The following is a 22,577-nucleotide window of genomic DNA, read 5'->3' on the forward strand; positions in this document are numbered from 1 at the left end:
TGATGGCATGTATAGTAAAATGTTACAACCATTTAGAAGTCAACATATTAAGTGTCATAAGCATAGAAATTGGAATGCACTGGTTCCAGTGGCAATGGTGCATTAGAAAGTAGACAAAATAAGTCATCTCCATATTCATAATTGACAAAGAAAAAAATACATTTCTCTATTCCTCTAATTTGAATACCATATACCTTCACCCCACAGGTACTCACAAATCCCATTCATGTAATATAGTCTATCTTTTTTAAGCACTGAAGAAGAATTTTCACTTTCCAACTTAGGTGTAGGGCTTGCCTTCTACATATTTAAAACCAATTCAGAGAAATACGTTTTTATGTGAGTTTTTCATAACACAAAGAAGTATCACAGAGCTCAGGGAATGAGACACTAATGTCAGCCAGAGGAGGCTGGAAAAAACAAATCAGTGGACATAAACCTTTTATTGGCAGCTGATGGCCAAGTATGAGCATTAATATAAAGATCAAAAGGATAAAAACATTTCAGCATAGGCAATAATACAAAAAATGATTTTGAGTTCAGAATGAGCATGAGATATTAAGGGTAAATGGGGACTGTTGTCTGAGAGGTGAGGAACATGTACTTGAGAACAGTGGAAATTGACACAGGAGCATCCCAACTTTGAACATAACAGATAAATCCATTATTTCCTTTGTGATGATTTAATACATTATAAAACAGCATGCACATCTTATCAGTTAAACACTATAAAAAGTTTTTGATGTCTGATTTGATTGCGTACTAAATAGTAAAGTGATGTGCCAAGAAAGGCAGCATCAATTTAGCTGAAAAAGCTCTAAATTATCCCCTAGAATCTTAGGTAGTATAGTGAATTTCTCCATTGCCAATTCTAAGGAGCACACTTGTAACTAAGCTGCTTTGTAAGAGGGAGAAAAGGGCTTTTTGTTTTTGTTTTCTTTTCTTTTCCAGTACGTGAAGCGTAATGATCCCTTCCAATAGAAGACAGAAGACTGTGTTATGGAAAGTTGACTGACATGATGATGAGGCTTAGGTAAATGTACCATTAACAACAGAAATATAAGCAGGAGAAAAAAAAATCTCATGGTGAAAAAGGTATTTTCCTCCTTATTTTTCTTACTTTCTAAATGCGTTTAATGTATTATAATTTCTTTATCAACCATTCCTACATATAATGGATTTGAAAATAACAAATATGAATGATATAACATATATTTAATTATAAACTAAAATTGTGATGGGAAGAATTTTAATCCAATTTAAAATTATGGAGGGTTAAGCCCTCCATTTTACAGAAAAATAATATAAATAATATATAAAATATATATGATCATATAAATACAATAGAATGTTTTACATATGATATACTCATATATAAGAATATAATTGAGCAATTATTTTATGTTATTATATAAAATAAAATGTACTGTATAATTGTTAGTATATTTCTAGTTAAGGGTAAAACTATTTTCCTAAAATTATCATAATTAAATTTGAAGGGACTCATTTTTTAGTTTAACAAATGAACATTAGCCTCTTTAAAAACAATAAATTCTGATCATCATTTAACCTGACTTTAAGCCATGCTCCACATTATAAGAAATTTTAAGGTTTGAAAAACTGCAAAACATTTATTTCATGTGAAATATGTTATATTGTGTCAACTGTTACTAAAAAATAATTACTATCAGAAATTCTTATTCTAAATTTTAAATTATCTACCTTCTGAAAGTAAAGCATATATTGAACCACAGACAGAAATATATTGCCAAATCTGTTCTTTAATAAATTATGCTTTATTGGCATGCACCCATCTTTTATATTTATAATCAGTCTACTGAAACATTGAGAAAGTTATTTTTAATGTTCTTTGAAGTTGTTATTTACTGTATAAAATTACTCAGGCTTCCTCACACAATGCCAAGGAACTATATTAACTTGGAGGAAAAGTTTCCAAAACAATTTTATTATTGTTTGGATATTGGAAGTCTTTTTTTTGTTTTGTTTTTTTCCCCTTCAGAAGATTGCAAAGGCACTAGAATTTTAAAAATTCTATGAGGATTGCATGAAAAATCTAGTGTCCAAAGGAAATTGAAAAGCTCCACTCAAGTAAAAAGATAAATGTTTCATTAATAGATATTATGCCACCTTTGAGTAAACAAAATTAAAACTTTGGAGAAAATAAGACACAAGAGCAATTATTTACAAATAGTAGGAAATGGTTTCAAAGACCCAGAAATGAATAATCACATTTACAGTAAATTAGAGTTATTCAATAAAAATAAAATTCATAGGTCGAGGGATATATAACTTAAGCAAAGAATTGTATTTATAGATAGATGGGAAATGTAATATTGTCTGTGAAATGGTTTTACAGAATTCTATTTTGCTAAAAGAAAAATAATATTCAGTAATCAAATGTGCTTTATTTTAGTTATGATGACTTTTTCTCTGCAATGAAATCACAGAAATTTGGAATTCTTTCTCATAATAATGATATATTTATTGATTTATTGCTTTTTAAATGAAATTAGTTCCCAACATTTCTTCACATTTAAAAAGAAACAATGAAATTTGAGTGGAATTATTTTTATGTCTACTTTGATATTGAAAATATATCTACAAAGCATAAGAGACTCTTAAAAACTGAGAACAAACTGAGGGTTGATGGGGGGTGGGAGGGAGGGGAGGGTGGGTGATGGGTATTGAGGAGGGCACCTTTTGGGATGAGCACTGGGTGTTGTATGGAAACCAATTTGACAATAAATTTCATATATTGAAAAAAAAAGAAAATATATCTAGAAAATATGTTTAAAATAAAGCTTATTGCATAAATTTGTTTTCCTATTACTTTTAGGAAAGCTCAGCTTGTTTTACTTACAATGTATTACATACTGTCTTTTCTTTTTAAATTCTGCTTAAGCTACTCAAATTTACTAAACACACAAAAAAGCAGGTTTACCTTATCTGGTCATCTTTCTGAACTCTCTAACCCTAATTTTTGACATAGATTCTGTAAGATAGTTAAGGCTGATCATATGTCCATTCACTTACAGTAAGTTTTTTCAATCTTAATTCTCCTCATCTGTTTTACCTAGAACATTGGGTGTAATACTGAATAGAAGGAGGGATGGCTGGAAAACTTACACTTCTATTCAATAAGGAAAGTTTCTAAATTGATTCTTTTTATTTTTATTATTTTGAGAGAGAGAGAGAGAGAGAGAGAGAGAGAGAGAGAGAGAGTGTGTGTGTGTGTGTGTGTGTGTGTGTGTGTGTGTGTGTGTGTGTATGAGAGAGAGAGTAGAGGAGGGACAAAGAGAGAGAGAGGGAGAGAGAGAATCCCAAGCAGGCTCCACACTGTCAGCACAGAGCTTATCACAGGGCTTATCTCATGAGCCTTGAGATCATGATCTGAGCCAAAATCAAGAGTCATACACTTTACTGACTGAGCCACCCGGGCACCCCTAAATTGATTCTTAATATTAGCAAATATCAGATTAACTTCTATGATTATCTTATTTATTTTCTTAGATGGCTTCTGTGACTCAGAATAAAACAAGTTCCATGTAATGAATTTGGTGAATATTTAAAAACCTACTTCCCTCTTCACATTTATCTTTTTGCCATTTATTAGTAGAATGTCCTACGTTCTGGATGTGATTGATTACCAGGTCATGGCATTGGTTCATGTATGCCTCTATCCTTTATATTGCTGGTAAATTGGTATTTGGATCTAGAAATTCTATCAGATTCATTTTGGTGTTTGGAAAAAATAATTTATAGGCAATGCAGTGTATTATCTATTGTGATGTATAAGAAAGTATATGTGATGTCTGGTTACTTTTTTGTGTATGTGATGTTGAGATTGATCAGCGAGTTCACACATTATTTGCTCTATCTACCCATTCTGAAGTTTTCCATAAACCTTCTCTATAATGATTTTTGCAGCAAATGATAATTACTGTCTAAATCCATCATTTCCAAAGGACTGCAAAATGACAATGCTCAGGATTTATCACTTATTTTGTTTTCATTAGCTGGATTTTTTTTCTATATAGAAGCACTTCCCCACATCAATTATTTGGTTACTATGAAGTACAATTCATACAAAGAAGATATAAATGTTGGGTTTTACTCCTTTATTCCCCCTCAGTGTTTAGACAGAATGGATGCAGCCCTAGCCATGCTTAATACTGACCAATTGGATTATTTTGTTAGTATCATTATGAATGCATGAATTTTTGCGGCATTGTGTTTTTATTCATTGCAGTATACTAAGCATTATAAAATATGTTGTAAAGCCTATTTGAATTTTTTGACAGATATTTGTTGACAGATATTTATTGACATATATTTGTTGAAAATTCATGATGATTTAGTAAAATATTAGATTTTTTTCTAGTAATTTAAAAATATTTATTATTCTAGTAATACTAAATTTCTATCTGTGAAATGATATTTTTCTCAGCTTGGCATTTATCTTTCAATCTACTTATAATCCATGTTTTGATGTTTGGCTTTTTTTTATGTGACATTCAAATTACACTTAATTTTTTTTCTTTCCCAAATCTATGCTTTTGTTGTTGACTTTAGCTTTTTTTTTCTTTTTCTGTCTAAATAACTTAATTTTATTTTATTTTAAAAGTTCATTTTTTTAATTCCAGTATAATTAACATAACATACATTATTATGTTAGTTTCAGGTGGACAATATAATGACTCAATAATTGTATACATTACTTAGTGTTTGTCTTCATATGTGCATTCTTAATTCCCTTCACTTATTTTGCCCATCCCCTACTCACCTCCTCTCTGATAACCATCAGTTTGTGCGGTATAGTTCTGTTTTATTGTTTGACTCTTTTTCCTTTAATTGTTTGTGTTGTCTCTTAAATTCCATATATGAGTGAAATCATATGGTATATGCCCTTTTCTGGAAGTTATTTCACTTAGCATAATACACTCTAGATTTCATTTATATATGCTATTCTTTATCCATTCATCTATTGATGGACACTTGGGTTGCTTCCATAGTTTGGCTAATGTAAATAATGCTGCAATAAATATAGGGGTGCATATATCTTTTTGAATTAGTGTTTTTGTATTCTTTGGGTAAATGCCCAGTAGCGGAATCACTGGATCATATGGTAGTTCTATTTTTAATATTTTTAGGAGCCTCCATACTGTTTTTCACAGTGGCTGCACCAGTTTGTATTACCACCAACAGTGCACAACAACCAGTTTTTCTCCACATTCTTGCCAACTCTTGTTGTTTCTTGTGTTTTTTATTTTAGCCATTCTGACAGTTTGTGAAATGATGTCTCATTGTGGTCTTGATTTGCATTTCTCTGATGATTAGTGATGTTGAGCCTCTTTTTATGTCTGTTGGCCATATCTATGTCTTCTTTGGAAAACATCTATTAAGGTCTTCTACCCAATTTTTGACTGCGTTAGTTTTTTTGTTTTTTGTTTTTGTTTGGTGTTGAGTTATATAAGTTTTTTATATATTTTGGACACTAACCCTTTATATGATATGTCATTTGCAAATATCTTCTCTCATTCAATAGGCTGCCTTTTAGTTTCGTGGATTATTTCCTTTGCTGTGCAGAAGCATTTTATTTTGATGTATTCCCAATAATTGACTTTCCCTTGCCTCAGGAGCCATATATAGGAAAATGTTGCTACAGCCAATGTTAAGAAAATTACTACTTGCACTCTCTTATAAGATTTTCATGGTACCAGGTCTCACATTTAGATCTTTAACCCATTTTTAGTTTATTTTGTGTATGGTGTAAGAAAGTGGTCTGGTTTCATTCTTTTACATGTAGTTGTCCAGTTTTCCCAACACCACTTGTTGAAGAGACTGTTTTTTTCCCATGGCATAGTTTTGCCTTCTTTGTCAAAGATTAATTAAGCATATACTTGTGGGTTTACTTCTGGACTCTATATTTTGTTCTATTGATCTATGTGTCTGTATTTGTGCCATTACCATACTGTTTTGATTACTACAGCTTTGTGGTATACCTTGAAATCTGGGGTTGTGATACCTTCAGTTTTGTTCTTCTTTTTCAAGATTGCTTTGGCTATTTGCAGTCTTTTGTGTTTCCATACAAATTGAAGAATTTTTTATTCCAGTTATTTGATAAATTTTGTTTGTATTTTGATAAGGATTGCATTAAATCTGTAGGTTGCTTTGGGTAGTATGGACATTTTAACAATATTTGTTCTCCCAGTCCATGAGCATGGAATATCTTTCCATTTGTTTGTGTCATCTTCAATTTCTTTCATTAATGTTTTATAGTTTTCAGAATACAGGGGTCTTAGTTAAGTTTATTCCCTCCTTGGTTAAGTTTATTCCTAGGTATTTTATTATTTTTGGTGTAATTGTAAATGGGACCATTTTCCTATTTTTCTTTCCATTTCTTCATTATTGTTGCATAGAAATGCAATAGTTTTCTTTATGTTGATTTTATATCCTACAAGTTTACGGAATTCATGTATCGGTTTAGTAATTTTTTTGGTGGAGTCTTTCAGGTTTCCTGTAAATAGTATCCTGTCATCTGCAGATTGTAAAACAAAAATTCTTCCTTACCATTTTGGATGACTTTTAGTTATTTTTTCTTGTCTGATTTCTGTGGCTAGGACTTCCAGTTCTATGTTGAATAAAAATGGTGAGAACACTTGCACTTGTGCCTGACAGTACTCCTTGCCTTGTGCCTGACCTTAGAGGAAAATCTCTCACCTAGTATGATGTTAGCTGTGTGGCTATCATATATGGTCTTTATTATGTTGAGGTATGTTCCTTCTAAACTTACTTCATTGAGGATTTTTGTCATGAATGGATGTATTTTGTCAAATGCTTTTCCTGCATCTATTGAAATGATTATGTGTTTTCTTATTCTTTCTCTCATTGAAGTTACATATCACATGGATTGATTTGCAAATATTGAACCACCCTTGCATCCCAGCAATAATCTCATTTTATTGTGGTGAATGATTTTTTTTAATGTCAGATTTGACATGCTACTATTTTGTTGAGATTGTTGGCTTTAACATTCTTGCATTATTTTTAGAGACATGATGTTCTGCTTTATGGAACTTGAATTTCTTAGTGGATTTCATGTGAATATCCTTCTTAGTTTGAAATTGTGTATTCTGAGTTATAATTTTCTATGTATGGTTGTTACATAATACTTGATCATTTTATATCATGTATATAAATTTTATGTCATTTATACATTATACCATTTATAATTACCTTTTTGTTGTTCAACTAATTTGTTGAATATTGCTATACTATTTTATCTGGTTAACCCATCCCTTCATTTAAAAAAATATTTATATATTTTTATTTAAATTTTATATTTTTTACTATTTATTTTTGAAAGGGAGATAGACAAAGCATGAGCAGGTGAGGGACAGAGAGAGAGGGAGACACAGAATCTGAAAAGGGTCCAGACTCTGAGATGACAGCACAGAGTCCAACAGCACAGAGTCTGAAGCAGGGCTTGAACTCATGAACCATGAGATCATGACCTGAGCCAAAGTCAGATGCTTAACTACTGAGCCACCCAGGCACCCCCCCACTCCTTTATTTTCAGTCTTCCTTTATGATTGTGAAATCATAAAAAAATCATGAAAGCCTTGAAAATATCCTATAGCTAGAATTAGTTTTCTTACCTAAACCTGGTGTGTCTTCGTTTTAATAAGGTTTTTAACTAATTTTTGCTTAATGTGATTAATGGATATCCTTGAAATTATTATTGTGTTCTTATTTTTATTACATGATAATTTCTGGTTATACACACACACACACACACACACAGTGCTCATTAGGAGAAATCTGTATAGTTCATGGTTTTATAATTAGTGCCAACTTGAGATATGTAAAACATTTCCATGTCTTATAGATAGTGTTAGGAAAGAAAGAAGTTCCTAGCAAAAGGCCATATTTGAATATATGGAAAGTGTAACATTTCTTGGTAAATTGCCTTAGAAAGTGGATTTTCCTTAAACACTTTTACAGTTTTCCCAACAACAGTCTAGGGGCACCTGAGTGGCTCAGTGGGTTAAGCACCTGACTTTGGGTCAGGTCATGACCTCACAGTCTGTGAATTCAAGCCCACATTGGGCTCTGTGCTGACAGCTCAGAGCCTGGAGCCTGTTTCAGATTCTATCTCCCTCTCTCTTTGCTCCTCCCCCACTTGTACTCTGCCTCTCCCTCTCTCAAAAATGAATAAAAATTAAAAATAGTCTAATATATTCCTACAGAAGATTTCAATTGGGCAATTTGACTAGAAAATTGGTTGGAAATTAAAACCCTACTACATATTTGTAGCATAATGATTGACTAATTTTCTTCAATAACTATTGTTTATTTCCTGCCTCATTGCATGCCAATCGTGTTTTTTTTCCCATGAGGCCTTACAGAAAATTTCTCCTTTTACCTTTTTTTTTTCCCACAAGGAAAATCTAAGATAAATTAATTTCATAGATTTTTATTCCAGAAGGAAGCACTTTTTATACACAAACTATGGAACTGTTAAAATACTCTATTTTGGGACACTCCAAGAAAACAGTAGGATTGCCATACGATACTTAGAATTTCTATAGTTGATATCTACAACCCATCCAAACCTTGGAAATCCATTCATCCCTCTACATAGAGAATTAAAATAAAGAACCATTTTGGCCAGGTGGGAGAAAAGGTATACAGTTCCCTCCAATGCTCTTGTGCCTGCTACTTCTACATTAGCAAGCATACTTTTTCTTTTTTTTTAATTTTTTTTAATGTTTATTTATTTTTGAGAGAGACAGAGATGGAGTGTGAGCAGGGGAGGGGCAGAGAGAAAGGAAGACAGAATCCAGAGCAGCCTCCAGGCTCTGGGAAAGTTGTCAGCACAGAGCCTGATGTAGGGCTTGAACTCACAAACCATGAGATCATGACCTGAGCCGAAGTCAGACGCGTAACCAACTGAGCCACCCAGGTGCCCCAAGCATACTTTTCTCTTTATTCTTCAAAGTACAAATTGCTTACAATCCAATTAGCATTTGCACCTGAAAGCCGGAAGAGGCTACTTCCACCAAGAACTAGACTCAGATTTCCAGAATTTTATAGAACATTAAGCTATATAAATTTGTCAATTGGAAGGATACTGCAGTATTATCGAATGAAGACACTGTCTTGGGTTGGAGTTGATTAGTTTCTGAAAGCATACACACACACATACCCATATATACATAACACATACATATACATAAACACACACACATACATACACATATGTAGGAAACGTTGGAGATTTGAAGGAGAGAAATGAACAGAAAAAAAAAAAAAAACATGTTCTGATAATCACAAGACCTGAATTCTGGTCCTTACTCAGCATTTATTAGCCATGTGACCTTGCAAAAGTAAATTAAACCCATGTATGAATAAAAAGATAAAAATTAGATGAAATTTAAGTTCTATTCTAGTTCCACTAATAGGGACAATTTAATTTTTGAAGGAAAATATTGTTAAGCTTGCAATTTAGAAAGATCAATTAACCAAAGTTCTCTGGGGAAATATGACACTGACACAAAAATTTCTGTGGTAATAAAGAATGGAAGTCTGTTTTCAGAACATTATAAGCAATGTTGAGCTTTAAGACATGTAGAGGCTTATTAATTTATAGGTTTAGAAAATTGATTTGAAAGCACAAAACTTTATACTCATATAAAACTATACACTTGGAATTGTTATAAAAGCTCTCCTAAGAAAATTTGGAATTAAAGGAATAAACTACATTTATACTCAGAGAAAAAGGTAAGACAACACTTCATATTAAAAAAATATGTCAGGCACCCAAAATAGGGATCATGATGCTCCCCATCAACATTAATTTAACTAGAACAAACTGAATACATATGCAGAGGTGATGAGTAACCTGTGGAACATTTTGAAATTTATCACTGATGTGCCCTCTGTCTTTTAACCTAGTTGCTGTTAAAACTTGAACTAGCATCCTTTCATGATAAAAACCTTCATGAAAGTAGGAATAGAAGGAACATACTTCAACACCATAAAAGCCATATATAAAAGATCCACAACTAATATCATCCTCAGTGGTGGAAAATGGAGAGCTATCCCTGTAAGGTCAGGAACATGATAGGGATGTCCACTCTCACCACTGATGTTCAACATAGTACTGAAAGTCCTAACCTCAGAAAAGAAAGTATTCAAAATGTCAAGGGAAAAATCAAACTTTCACTCTTCACAGATGAGATGATACTCTACTGGGAAAACCCAAAAGGCACCACCAAAAAATCTGCTAGAGCTGATACATGAATTCAGCAAAGTTATAGGATATAAAATCAATGTACATAATCAGGTGCATTTCTATACACCAATAATGAAGCAGCAGAAAGAGAAATCAAGGAATCAATCCCACTAACTATGGTAACAAAAACCATAGGATACCTAGGAATATACCTAACCAAAGAGGTAAAATATCTGTACACTCAAAACCATAGAAAGGTTATGAAAGAAATTGAAGAAGACACAAAGAAATGGAGAAACATTCCATGCTCATGGATTGGAAAAATAAATATTGTTAAAATGTCTATACTATCTAAAGCAATCTACATATTCAATGTAATCCCCATCAAAATAACACCAGCATTCCTCACAGAGCTAGAACAAACAATCCTAAAATTTGTATGGAACCAGAACACACGCTGAATAGCCAAAGTGATGTTAAAACAGAAAACCAAAGCTGGCAGCATCACTATTTCAGACTTCAAGCTGTATTACAAAACTGCAATAATCAACATAGTATGGTACTGGTATAAAAATAGATACATAGATCATTGGAACAGAATAAATAACCCAGAAATGGACCCACAAACATGTGGCCAACTAATCTTTGACAAAGCAGGAAGGAATATCCAATGGAAAAAAGACAGTCTCTTCAGCAAATGGTGCTGGGAAAACTAGACAGCAACACGCAGAAGAATAAACCTGGACCACTTTCTTATACCACACACAAAAAATAAATTTGAAATAGATGAGAGACCTAAATGTGAATCCATTAAAAATCCCAGAGGAGAACATGGGCAGCAACCTCTTTGACCTCAGTTACAGCAACTTCTTACTAGATATGTCTTCAGAGGCAAGGGAAACAAAAGCAAAAATGCACTAGTAGGACCTCATCAAGATAAAAAGCTTCTGCACGGCAAAGGAAACAATAAAAGGCAACCTTTGGAATGGGAGAAGAAATTTGCAAATAGCCTGTCAGATAAAGGATTAGTATCCAAAATCTGTAAAGAACTTACCAAACTCAACACAAAAACAACCAAAAAATCCAGTGGAAATGGGCAGAAGACATGAATAGCCACTTTTCCAAAGAAGACATCCAGACGGCAAACAGACACATGAAAAGATGCTCAACATTACTCATCATCAGAGAAATACAAATCAAAACCATACTGAGATATCACCTCACACCTGTCAGAATGGCTAAAATCAACAACTCAGGCAACAACTGATGTTGCAGAAGATGCAAAGAAAGGGAAAAACTTCAGTACTGTTGGTCGGAATGAAAACTGGTACAGTCACTCTGGAAAGCAGTATGGAGGTTCCTCACAAAATTAAAAATATAACTAACGAATGACCCAGCAATTGCATTAATAGGTATGGATTCAAAAGATACAAAAATGCTGATTTGATGGGACACATTCACCCCAATGTTTATAGCAGCACTAGGAACAATTGCCAAATAATGGAAAGAGCCCAAATGTCCATCGACTGATGAATGGATAAAGAAGCTATACACACGCACATGTACACACACACACACACACACACACACACACACACGCATGCACACACAATGGAATACTACTTGGCAATGAAAAAGAATGAAATCTTACAATTTGCAACAATGTGGATGGAACTAGAGTGTATTATACTAAGTGAAATAAGTCAGTCAAAGAAAGACATATATCATATGATTGTACTCATATATGGAATTTAAGAAACACAACAGATGAACATATGGGAAAGGAAGGAAAAATATGATAAAAACAGAAAGGAAGGCAAACCATAAAAGACTCTTAACTATAGAGAACAACTGAGGGTTGCTGGAGGGGAGACGTATGGGGGATGGGCTAAATGGGTGATGGGCATTAAGAAGGGCACTTATGATGAGCACTGGGTGTTATATGGAAGTGATCAATCACTGGGTTCTACTCCTGAAACCAGTACTACACTGTATGTTAACTAATTTGAATTTATAAAACAGACAAACAAAAAAATAATCTGGGATTCCATACATTTCCACAACCTATCAAGAGAACATCCCAGGCCATTGCAATTCAGTACAGCGTTGAGTCTTCTTTTGCAATTTCATGTACAAAATTATTATTAGGTACAGCTGATAAAACTTTTTAAAAGGTGAATGGTGGTTAAGTGAATATTTAAAACTTAAATTTCAATATAGAGAAAGAGAAGAACATCCTCTGACATTCAGGAGCTAGCCTGGTAGTCACAGATAATGCATGTGGTCTCTGTTGAGCACAAGAATTTCACAGAACTCTAGAATGCTAATATCAGAGAAACATCTATAAACAATAAAGCAAGGCTACAGCCACACCACCCATAGAGATAAACTTCTGTGTCCCCAGTGAAGAACACTGAACATTGTACAAACCACAACATAGCCAAAATAATTAACTGAATGGTGCCTGCTTCTTTACCATGACAACTTTAGCTCGTATTTTGACTTTTGATTAAAATTTGGAATTAGATTCAATTCCTGACAGCATCCAATATGTAGCAAATTCCATTTCTATAAATGCTCGTGAAAATTACCTTAACACAAGCACATATCCCATAAGTCTTCTTACTGAGATATCTTATGGTATCTTCATGATGTACCAGTCTCTACCTTTTCAATGATGCCCTACAGTTATGTCCCTTGAGGTTTATGACAGAAGTGGCAGTTCCACCAAGATTCAGCTAAAGCCCTCACTGCCAAAGGCAAATACTAATAATATATTGTGCACATGAGCAATCCCTGTGGATAGACCCAAATGAGATTAAGCCTGTAGTTGGTTGGTAATCTGATGCTGATTGAGCACCAGTATTTTGCTAGGCTCTTCATTGTTGGATTTATTTTGTTTTCTTTGTTTGCCAAGAAATAAAGTCCTTTGGGAATTTTGGTTATCTGATATATATCTATGGCTTATAAATGATTTCTTTCCAGTCTTCTAACTTCTGTTATTATGTTTTTTAAACTTGCCTTTTTTCTTGAGTGCTTTTTGTTTTGTTTTGTGTTGCGACTTTTAAAGAAAATAAAAATGGGAGAATGGATGGAGGTTTGATCAACTTCCTTGAACCAGCTCTGGGATTGAGAAGTTCTTAATTTCTCCTCACACCAGAGTTTGGAGATATTTGTCATCCACTCACCATTTGACACCTTACAAAGAACTTTCTCAGTCTTGTCTATATGTCTCTGAGAAATTCTTTGTTTAGGTTTATCTGCTCAAAATCAGAAGGCTTGCCAATTGGTCTTTGGTCAAGTTCCAGAGACACAAGTTTATAAAAGCATCATCCTTACAGATCATTGCAAATTTTATGTTTCCTTCTTAATATAAAGTGTAACTCTCTGAGGCCAAATATCCTCTTTATTCATGTCTATTTATTATATTGTTAAACTTTATGTTTATTTCTCGAATTGGCACAATTTCATCAAGACAATTTGAAATAGGGATTACATTTTGAAATTTGAGATGAGTAGAATTAATCTACTGAGAAGTGCTTAGAACAAACAAGAGATGAATAGCTTTGAAGCAGGAAAAAAAACCATTTTGCTTACAGATGAAATGTTCCACTCATGTTTCTACTTTGGAGATTAATAAGCATTACAAAAAGTATACAGCTTGTTAAAATTTTCAAGGGACCAAGCTATTATTTCAACCATACTTTTTCCTTTCCTTCCTTTCTCTCTTTCTTAATTTCATTCATTCTTTCTTTCTTTTATACATGTTAAAAGGCCTTTTACTGCTTCTAAACTTTCTGCTTTCTCTTAGTAGAGGAAAGAACATTAGCTTTTTTATAGTGATAATTTCATACATGTCTGAAGTTGTCTCCATCCCCCTTCTTTTCTTTGTTTTACTTCTTCTTGTCCTCTTTCTGCTCACTTTTGAAATTTTAAAAATTGATGAGAGAAAAATAATTGTATTGGTTATGTGCATACTCTAGGAATATCTGATTGAAAGGGCAGTCAAAAATGTCTAAAGGAAATTTGAAAGATTAGTAATTAAATTTTTTTCTTTCTTTTTTTTAATGACATTGCAAAGTGCATTTGCATAATAGCCTTCATTCATATGGTTGCTAGATACAAAGAAAAGATCCCAAGACAGAAAAAGAACTTTTGGAATGATTTTTCAAGGTGTTTAAAATTTAGTTTACCATTTAACAATGTCAGCACAATATTTAGCTTATACAAGATCAGTATTACCTATCTCAGGATTTAAGATTAAACTTCTTGAATTTCCTGCATTGAATTTATGAGTTAAGTAAATTATCAGGTTTCTATAACTAGTTCAAAATTATACATATGATTGAAAATAATATATAACATATAATAAATACATTGTATGTGCAAAATATACAAATTAATATATGTAGCTAAATGGAATAGTAATGACTAATATATTTATAAGAGTTTATTTCATACTATTCTTAACCAAAATGATTATGTTTATTAATATGTAAGGATTGTGTAATAGGATGATTTCTTAGTAGAAATAGATACTATAAACAATGATCACTAACATGATTGTAATTTACCTTATTTACCTGAATGGCTAAAATTAAGAAAACATGAAAAAGCCTCTCATTGTATTATATATATATATATATTAATATATATATTAATTAATAATATTTTATATTATATATTTATATATCTATTTTGTCACCTCAAAATCTGCTAAAGTAATATAAAATGAGTTCTCATGAAGAAAATTAGTAGCTAAACAGTTTTCATTGTTTCATTTTTGGTTTTTGTGTGTGTTTTTTTTCTTGTGCTGAAAAAAAGGAAAATCATTACATTTGGCTGATCACTGTTTGATTTAAATTATTATATAGAGTTGATGGTAGTATAAATGAATGATTCAACTAGGAAAAAAATTACAGAGAGGTATGAATATGTAGAAAAGAAAATGGATATGATTTTCCTCTGTTTATTGGGAAAGTTTTCACAGTTGATCCATAGGACAAATTTAATGATACATATATTATTTCATTTAATATATTGGTGGTTAGCTAAGAGCTTTCAATTTATTGTCTATTCGTATGTTTATATATCTCTGTATGTCTCAATACCGAGATATATAAACATATTAACAATTAACCTAATAGAAATTGTTTCATAAGTAATGAATAAAGTATGTGTCTTTTATTTCCTGTAAAATGTTATTTTCTGCCCATATGTAGAGCTTCATTTTTGTCATCAAAATGTTCTGTTAAATCTTTCTTTTAACATATTGTTAAACAGAACTGCGAAACATTTCTTACTTTTTAAAATGTTAAATTCCTAACAACCACTGTTGTTTATTACTTTATATTGTTACCATTACTTTATAATGGTGTCTATAAAAGCTTTTCCCTTAAAATTTTTGTGCTTGTCTTGTCTAAAACCTATTACTAACTTTGTCTTTCTCATATTCAGACCCCAAATTATGAATAATACACATCATATATGCCTATACCTACTATGGTTTTCCTAAATTGGTCACTAGGAAACACAGAGATTTCCACATTGTTCCAGAAAAATCTGGAACATTCTAATAGGAATATAGCAGTATCTCATTATTGCTTTAAAATGCATTTCCCTGATGACATATAATGTGAGCCATTTTTTCATATACTTTATGCCATCTGTATCTCCTTTTGTGAAGCTCTGTTCAGATCTTCAGCTCAATTTTTAATTGGGTTGCTCTTTTTCAACTTGATTTTTAAGAATTTTTTGTGTATTTTGGATAACAGTCTTTTATCAGATGTGTCCTTTGCAAATATTTTCCTTTCAGTCTATAGCCTGTTCTCTTATTCTCTTGACATTGTCTTTCACAGAACAGCAGTGCTCAGGCACTTTTCAAGTTAAAAAAAGGCATACTTATAATTGAATCCAAAAACTGGTAAATAAAGTCTACAAACAGACTTGTTTCCAGATTCTGTGTTCAATCAGTTTCTTTACGTTTTTGTTCATGAAATGTTTGGGCAGACACTACTAAGACCCCTGACTATTACATGGAAATCATTAAAGAGCTGTTGTTTCAATTTTTCATTAAATCCAAGAGCCTAGGGCTATCCAGCTTGTATAAAAGCGGTAGCAACAAAACTGATGAAAGCTTCAGTTGTTTTCATTTCATAATCTCCACTAAACTTAATGATACTCTATACACCCTTCTATTGACAGAAAACACATTCTTCATTAATTACGCTTCCTCCTATAGTATTGTTTCTCCTTCACACATAACTTAACTATCCATTGGTGCAACATTCTAAATAAAGCCACCTTCCTTCCCTGATAATGAAGAAAGATAAGCCAATAATTGCTTGACTATGTTTGACTACTATCCACATGATATACAACCTCTCTAAAAAATCCCATAGAAAAGCATTATTTAAAATTTTAAACTTGGGGTGACTTGGTGTCTCAGTTGGTTAAGCGTCTAACTCTTGATTTCAGCTCAGGTCATGATCTCACAACTGGTGAGATGGAGCCTTGCATCTGGCTCTGCACTGACATCACAGGGCCCACTTGGGATTCTCTCTCTCCCTCTCTCTCTGCCTCTCCCCTACTCATGCTTGCTCTCTCTCAAAAATAAATAAATACAATTAAAAAAATTTTTAACTTAAAACAAAAACAACAAAACTAAAACTTACCAAGCAAGCTATGCTGTCACTGACATGAGTTTACTCCTAAAACATAAAATCACTCTAGAAATTAACTAATTTTGTAGTTGAATTCATTGCCCTCACCAAGATCTTCCAGCTGACAAATGACAGGAGAGAATATATTTATCCTAATAGTAGGTATGATTATGAGTTAGATGATGATATTAAGATACTTTGGAAGCAGATATTTCTTGCTGTCTGTAGAAACCACCTACAGAGATCACAACAAATTGAAGAAACTTTATACAGTTGGCTATGGCTTAAGGAAATAGCCATAAGAAAATTGAAGTTGAGAAAAATGCTTGAAAATATCCACAATAGCAGACACAAATTGGCAATAATATTGAACCAAACTTGATGGAATAATATTAAGGGTATTTTTCAATGAATATCTGATTTAGCAATTGCATAATTTTGTTAAGAATTCAAGATAGGGCATAAATAAGAACCCAACTCTTAAGGCTCATTTGAAGACCTCCCAACAGATTATAACTGTCTATTGTTGATTCTTGTCAGGATGGTTTGAGGATTTTCCCTGCAGGAGAGCAATGTATTCTTTGTGTTGAGTATCCCATTCTGTATCACTACAGTAAGAGAGACACTTTCAAGTGGCACTGTTATCAAAAACTCCATAAATCTTTACCATTTACTTAGAAAGCTTGCTTTCCTTATTATTCACAAAGTTCAGTAATTGTAAAGGCAAGTAATGGAATTCTATAATTATAGAAATCATAAGTTTTAGAAGGCCTAATACTTACAAGCCCCGAAGTACTGACAGTATCCTTGATGGTAATATCAACTACATATAGGCCTCACAAATTTTCCTGAGTTAAGAATATGTTGTCCCAAGGGGCTCCTGGGTGGCTCAGTTGGTTAAGCGTCCAACTAGCTCAGGTCATGATCTTACGGTCCATGATTTCAAGCCCCACTTTGGACTCTGTGCTGACAGCTCAGAGCCTGAAGTCTGCTTCTCTCTGCCCTGTCCCCCATCTCTCTGCCCCTCTCCCACTCACTCTGTCTTGCTCTGTTTCTCAAAAATAAATAAATGTGAAAAAAAAATAAAAAAAGAACAGTTATCCCAAGAATCTGATAATGTTGAGACTTCATTCTATTACTAGTAATATGGCTAAACATGGTCAGAGATCCATATGAAACCTACAGCTATAATAAAATCATATTTAATTTGCATATCCAAAATTTGCACCTCAATAGCCTTAACATGATCTGAAAAAAGGACATTTGGTCTTCTGGAAAAAAAAAAAAAGCTATCAGGAAAACTGATCTTTCATGCAATGGAAAAGACCTTATCAGTTGTTATTAATAATTGACAAACAGTAAAACCCTGCACTGTTTATCCTTTGATTTATAATTTCCAGTTAAAAAGACATAAATAACTCTTTCTTGACTACCTTGTCTTTGCTATTAAGAAACCATAAATTTAGGATTGTTTGAAATTCACCAGGAACTAACTATGGAAGTAGGCTGTTTTTACCCAAGACACAGAATTTGGTTAATGACTCCAAAAGTAGACAACTTCTGCAAGATGAGAGAACAAGATGAAATTTCTAATTCTGCAGTAGTCTCTTTCTTCTTTTATTCTGTCATTAATCCTCCATATTATTACATTTTGACATGCTCTTTTTTAAAATACTTATTTATTTTGATTGAGAGTGAGAGAGAGAGTGGGAACATGCAAGCAGTGAAGGGACAGAGAGAGAGGCGGAGAGAGAGAATACCACGCAAGCTCCATGCTGTCAGTATGGAGCCCGATACAGGGCTCGATCCCACAAACCATGAGGTCATGACATGAGCTGAAACCAAGAGTCAGACATTCAACTGAATGAATCACCTAGGTGCCCTGACATCACCCTGACATGTTCTTTCAATTAACAAAAGATTTTCTTAATGTGCTCTTTTTTACCTTCATCGTGTTACCTTTTTTTAAAAAAGCTTATTTATTTATTTTGAGAGAGAGAGAGCAAAAGAGCAGGGGAGGAGCAGCGAGCAAAGGCTCTGCCCAGTCAGGCTCTGTGTGGAGTGTGATGTGGGGCTCTAACTGAGGAACTGAACTGTGAGATCATAACCTGAACTGAAACCAAGAGTCAGATGCTCAAAAGACTGACCTACCCAGGCAGCCCTTCTTGCTACTTTTTTTTTTAAAGTTTATTTATTTGTGTGTGAGAGAGAGAGAGCATGACTAGGTGAGGGGCAGAGAGAGTGGGAGAGAGAGAATCCCAAGCAGGCTCCCTGCCGTCAGCGCAGAGCCAGGCACGGGACTCAATCTCATGAACCATGAGAGCATGATCTGAGCCCAAATCAAGAGTTGGACGCTGAACTTACTAAGCCACACAGGTGCCCCTCATCTTGTTACTTTTAAACATGATGATTTGTGATTTCTCTGAATTTAACCAATTAATGTATGTGTCACTCCCTACCAAATCCTGCTGACAAAAATTTTAATAGCTGTCCTTTTAAACTTTTCAGGAGATAAACATCTTTTAAAGTTTTTTTCTGATACTAGTTTTCCTCATGTAATTAATTCTAAACTTCAATCTTGTTATTATTGAACTTTGAGCCCATATCAGCAGATATTTTTGCTGAAGAATTAAAACCCTATCAGCAAAACATAGCCCACAGCCAGGAATGGAAAAATATTGGGTTCATTCTTGCTGCAATAGTCAGTTTGTTCTCTTTAGAGATATTCCAACCCATTTTGCTAAAACTGCTTAATCCATCTTTTCCCACCTTAAGGAATGAATAATTGATTATCTCCTGATAAATATTATATTCCCAAAATTATTTTTCCTTATGAGAGCATAACTTCTACTCTGGGAGGCCAACAGACCAGTTTAAACTATTAGCCAAAGTTGTTATGAACAAGTACATAACCCTTGATTTCTGTTCATCTAGCCAGGGAGGAAGTTGTACTACAGCAACATTTCTTGCTGATTATATGTAAATACTGTATGTTGCATAGAATAGTCTGTGATTAGGCTAAAAGAAAAGCTTACAGGATATTTGGAACTAGCACAGCTGGATTTAGGACAGGTTTTGCTGTCTGAGTTTGGTAATTCAGGCTTCTATCTTCAAAATCTATTGCAAAGACTAAACCATTTTGTTGAAGTATCCTGTTCAGTATCTTAAATGCTCCTGTCATTTCAAATGCAACAAAAGGAATGGGAAAGACTAATTCTATTCCAACAGACAACATTCTGGAAGCAACCTCCTGATGAGCAAAACCTTGGCAACAGTGAAGATCTTAGATTAATACCCTAAGTCCTCACTTCATCTACCCATGGAAAAAAGCAGGAACTAAGAGAAAAGTAACACCTGAAATTTGGTGGCCTTGAGAATTAAGACTTGGTGTTGCTGGAGTTAGTCTGATACTTGCAACTAAGCTCTGATGATCTCACATTGAACATAAAAATTCCTGTAACCACAAACATAAGCAAGTCCACTTGTGATCATGATACAAAAAGAACAAAAGTGTAACAACTTAATAATCATGTCTAAGCACAGACAAAAGCAAAAGCATTGTATAAACTAAAATAATGGTTAAACACTCATTTTCTGACTAATATGTGACTGCTGCATTTTTATTAATTATAGCTTTATTTTATATAAGTGATGAATCACTGAATTCTACTTCTGACAGCAATATGGCACTGTATATTAACTAAAATATTTAAAAAATGAAAAAAAGAAATTATAGCTTTAACCCCAATTTGTTATTCATATCTTCTGGATGAAAATTAGGATCCTCAAAAATAAAATCACCCCCACTTTCTGAGAGCATCCAATCCAGAGCAAAATCCAGCTTCATTTAATCTTTCTCCAAATTACTTAATAGAAGCATAAATCCTATAAAACATTTTGTGGATGCCCTCTTACTGAAAATCCCCATAGTTAAGCATTGTATGTGGTTTCACTCAGAGCAAAATGCCAATTAATCTGACTTTTTTCAACTACAGGTGTTGTTCAACTACTTACTTGTCCTTGACTGGAGGACATCAATAAATACATACAAGGAAAGGCAATAGCTTTCTCTTTATGGTGTGACTAAAATACTTATTTTTGTAATATAATTCACTGTCAGATTGGCTAACATACAGTTTGTAAAGTGTGCTCTTGGTTTTTGGACACCCAAAAAACAAATAACCCAGTGAAGACATGGGCAGAAGACATGAATAGACACTTTTCCAAAAAGACATCCAGATGGCCAACAGACACATGATAAAATAATGTTAAAAATAAGTTTGTTTATATTTTTGTTTATAAAAATATAACATGTCCATTGTATTAAACTTGAAAAAGTCTTACTACAATGAAAAAAAAAAAATCATGGACCAGGCTAGGGGCATCTATCTAGGACTTGCCCTTATTTTTCAACACCATCTACCACTTTAAGCAAAGTTTGTAAAGCTGAATAAATGAAGGGAATTGTTACACTACATTATGGTAGGGTCTCAAGAATTTCCAGTTTTGTTTATTATATTAATATAACAACATTAAAACTAAAAATACTATATTTATATATAACTAATGATCCTCTCTTTTATTGAGAACCCAATACGATTTTGAATTAAATATATGGGGCGCCTGGGTAGCGCAGTCGGTTAAGCGTCCGACTTCAGCCAGGTCACGATCTCGCGGTCCGTGAGTTCGAGCCCCGCGTCGGGCTCTGGGCTGATGGCTCAGAGCCTGGATCCTGTTTCCGATTCTGTGTCTCCCTCTCTCTCTGCCCCTCACCTGTTCATGCTCTGTCTCTCTCTGTCCCAAAAATAAATAAACGTTGAAAAAAAAATTAAAAAAAATATATGTGTAAGATTAGACTAAATCTGTTGTACCAATTAGACCATAATTGTTTAAACTCAATAAAAGTTTAATTTTCTCTGATGTGACATCCTAGATAGGTTTTCCAACAAAGTAGACCCAAAAAAGAGTGCTAAGTTCCATACAGATATCAAAGGATCTGAAGAAAATATAGCTCGCAACTCCAATGCATGACTTAATAAGGTTCTGGGTTATCATCATTGCACACCCAGGAAAGAAAAAAAGAATAGAGAAGAACAGAAGCAAAGTGTTTTGAGCAGACCTGAAACTGGTCCATGTCACTTTCACTCACATTCCAGTTTGAGAACTGTTGTAGACTCTGGGTCTGGAGTTCTCTCTTGTCCAGCAAGAAAGCTGGACACAGGATTAAAAATGTAGACACGTAATGTCTGGTAGGAGACAAGAGACCTGATAAGGGTCCTTGCTCTGTTTTTATTAGGATCAAAAGGCTTACAAGCATGATGGGCGTGCACAGAGAGACAAAGAACCCAGGAACTCATGGGCATGGGGAAAAGGGGGTTTTGGAGATACCTGCTGTTAGGGGTTTGGGGTCAATACAAAACAAGATTCTGGTGTCTGCAGCAAACATGAGGCCCCACCTTTGTTTACCTAAACTGGCATAGGGGACAGGAAAGACCAAGCATGTAACCTCAGGGTCAACAAGGCACTTTTGTTAATTAGCTCTGCTCTGGGCAACTTCTCCCTGCTGTGGTCTACAGCCCTGTTTACCTTTTTACCTAATTTGGTCCTTCCTTTCTGTGAAAGCAGCTTTCTGCTATTGTACTAAATTGGGGGGGGGG

The sequence above is a fragment of the Felis catus genome, chromosome C2, assembly GCF_018350175.1.
Source record: "Felis catus isolate Fca126 chromosome C2, F.catus_Fca126_mat1.0, whole genome shotgun sequence".
Classification (NCBI taxonomy): Eukaryota; Metazoa; Chordata; class Mammalia; order Carnivora; family Felidae; genus Felis; species Felis catus.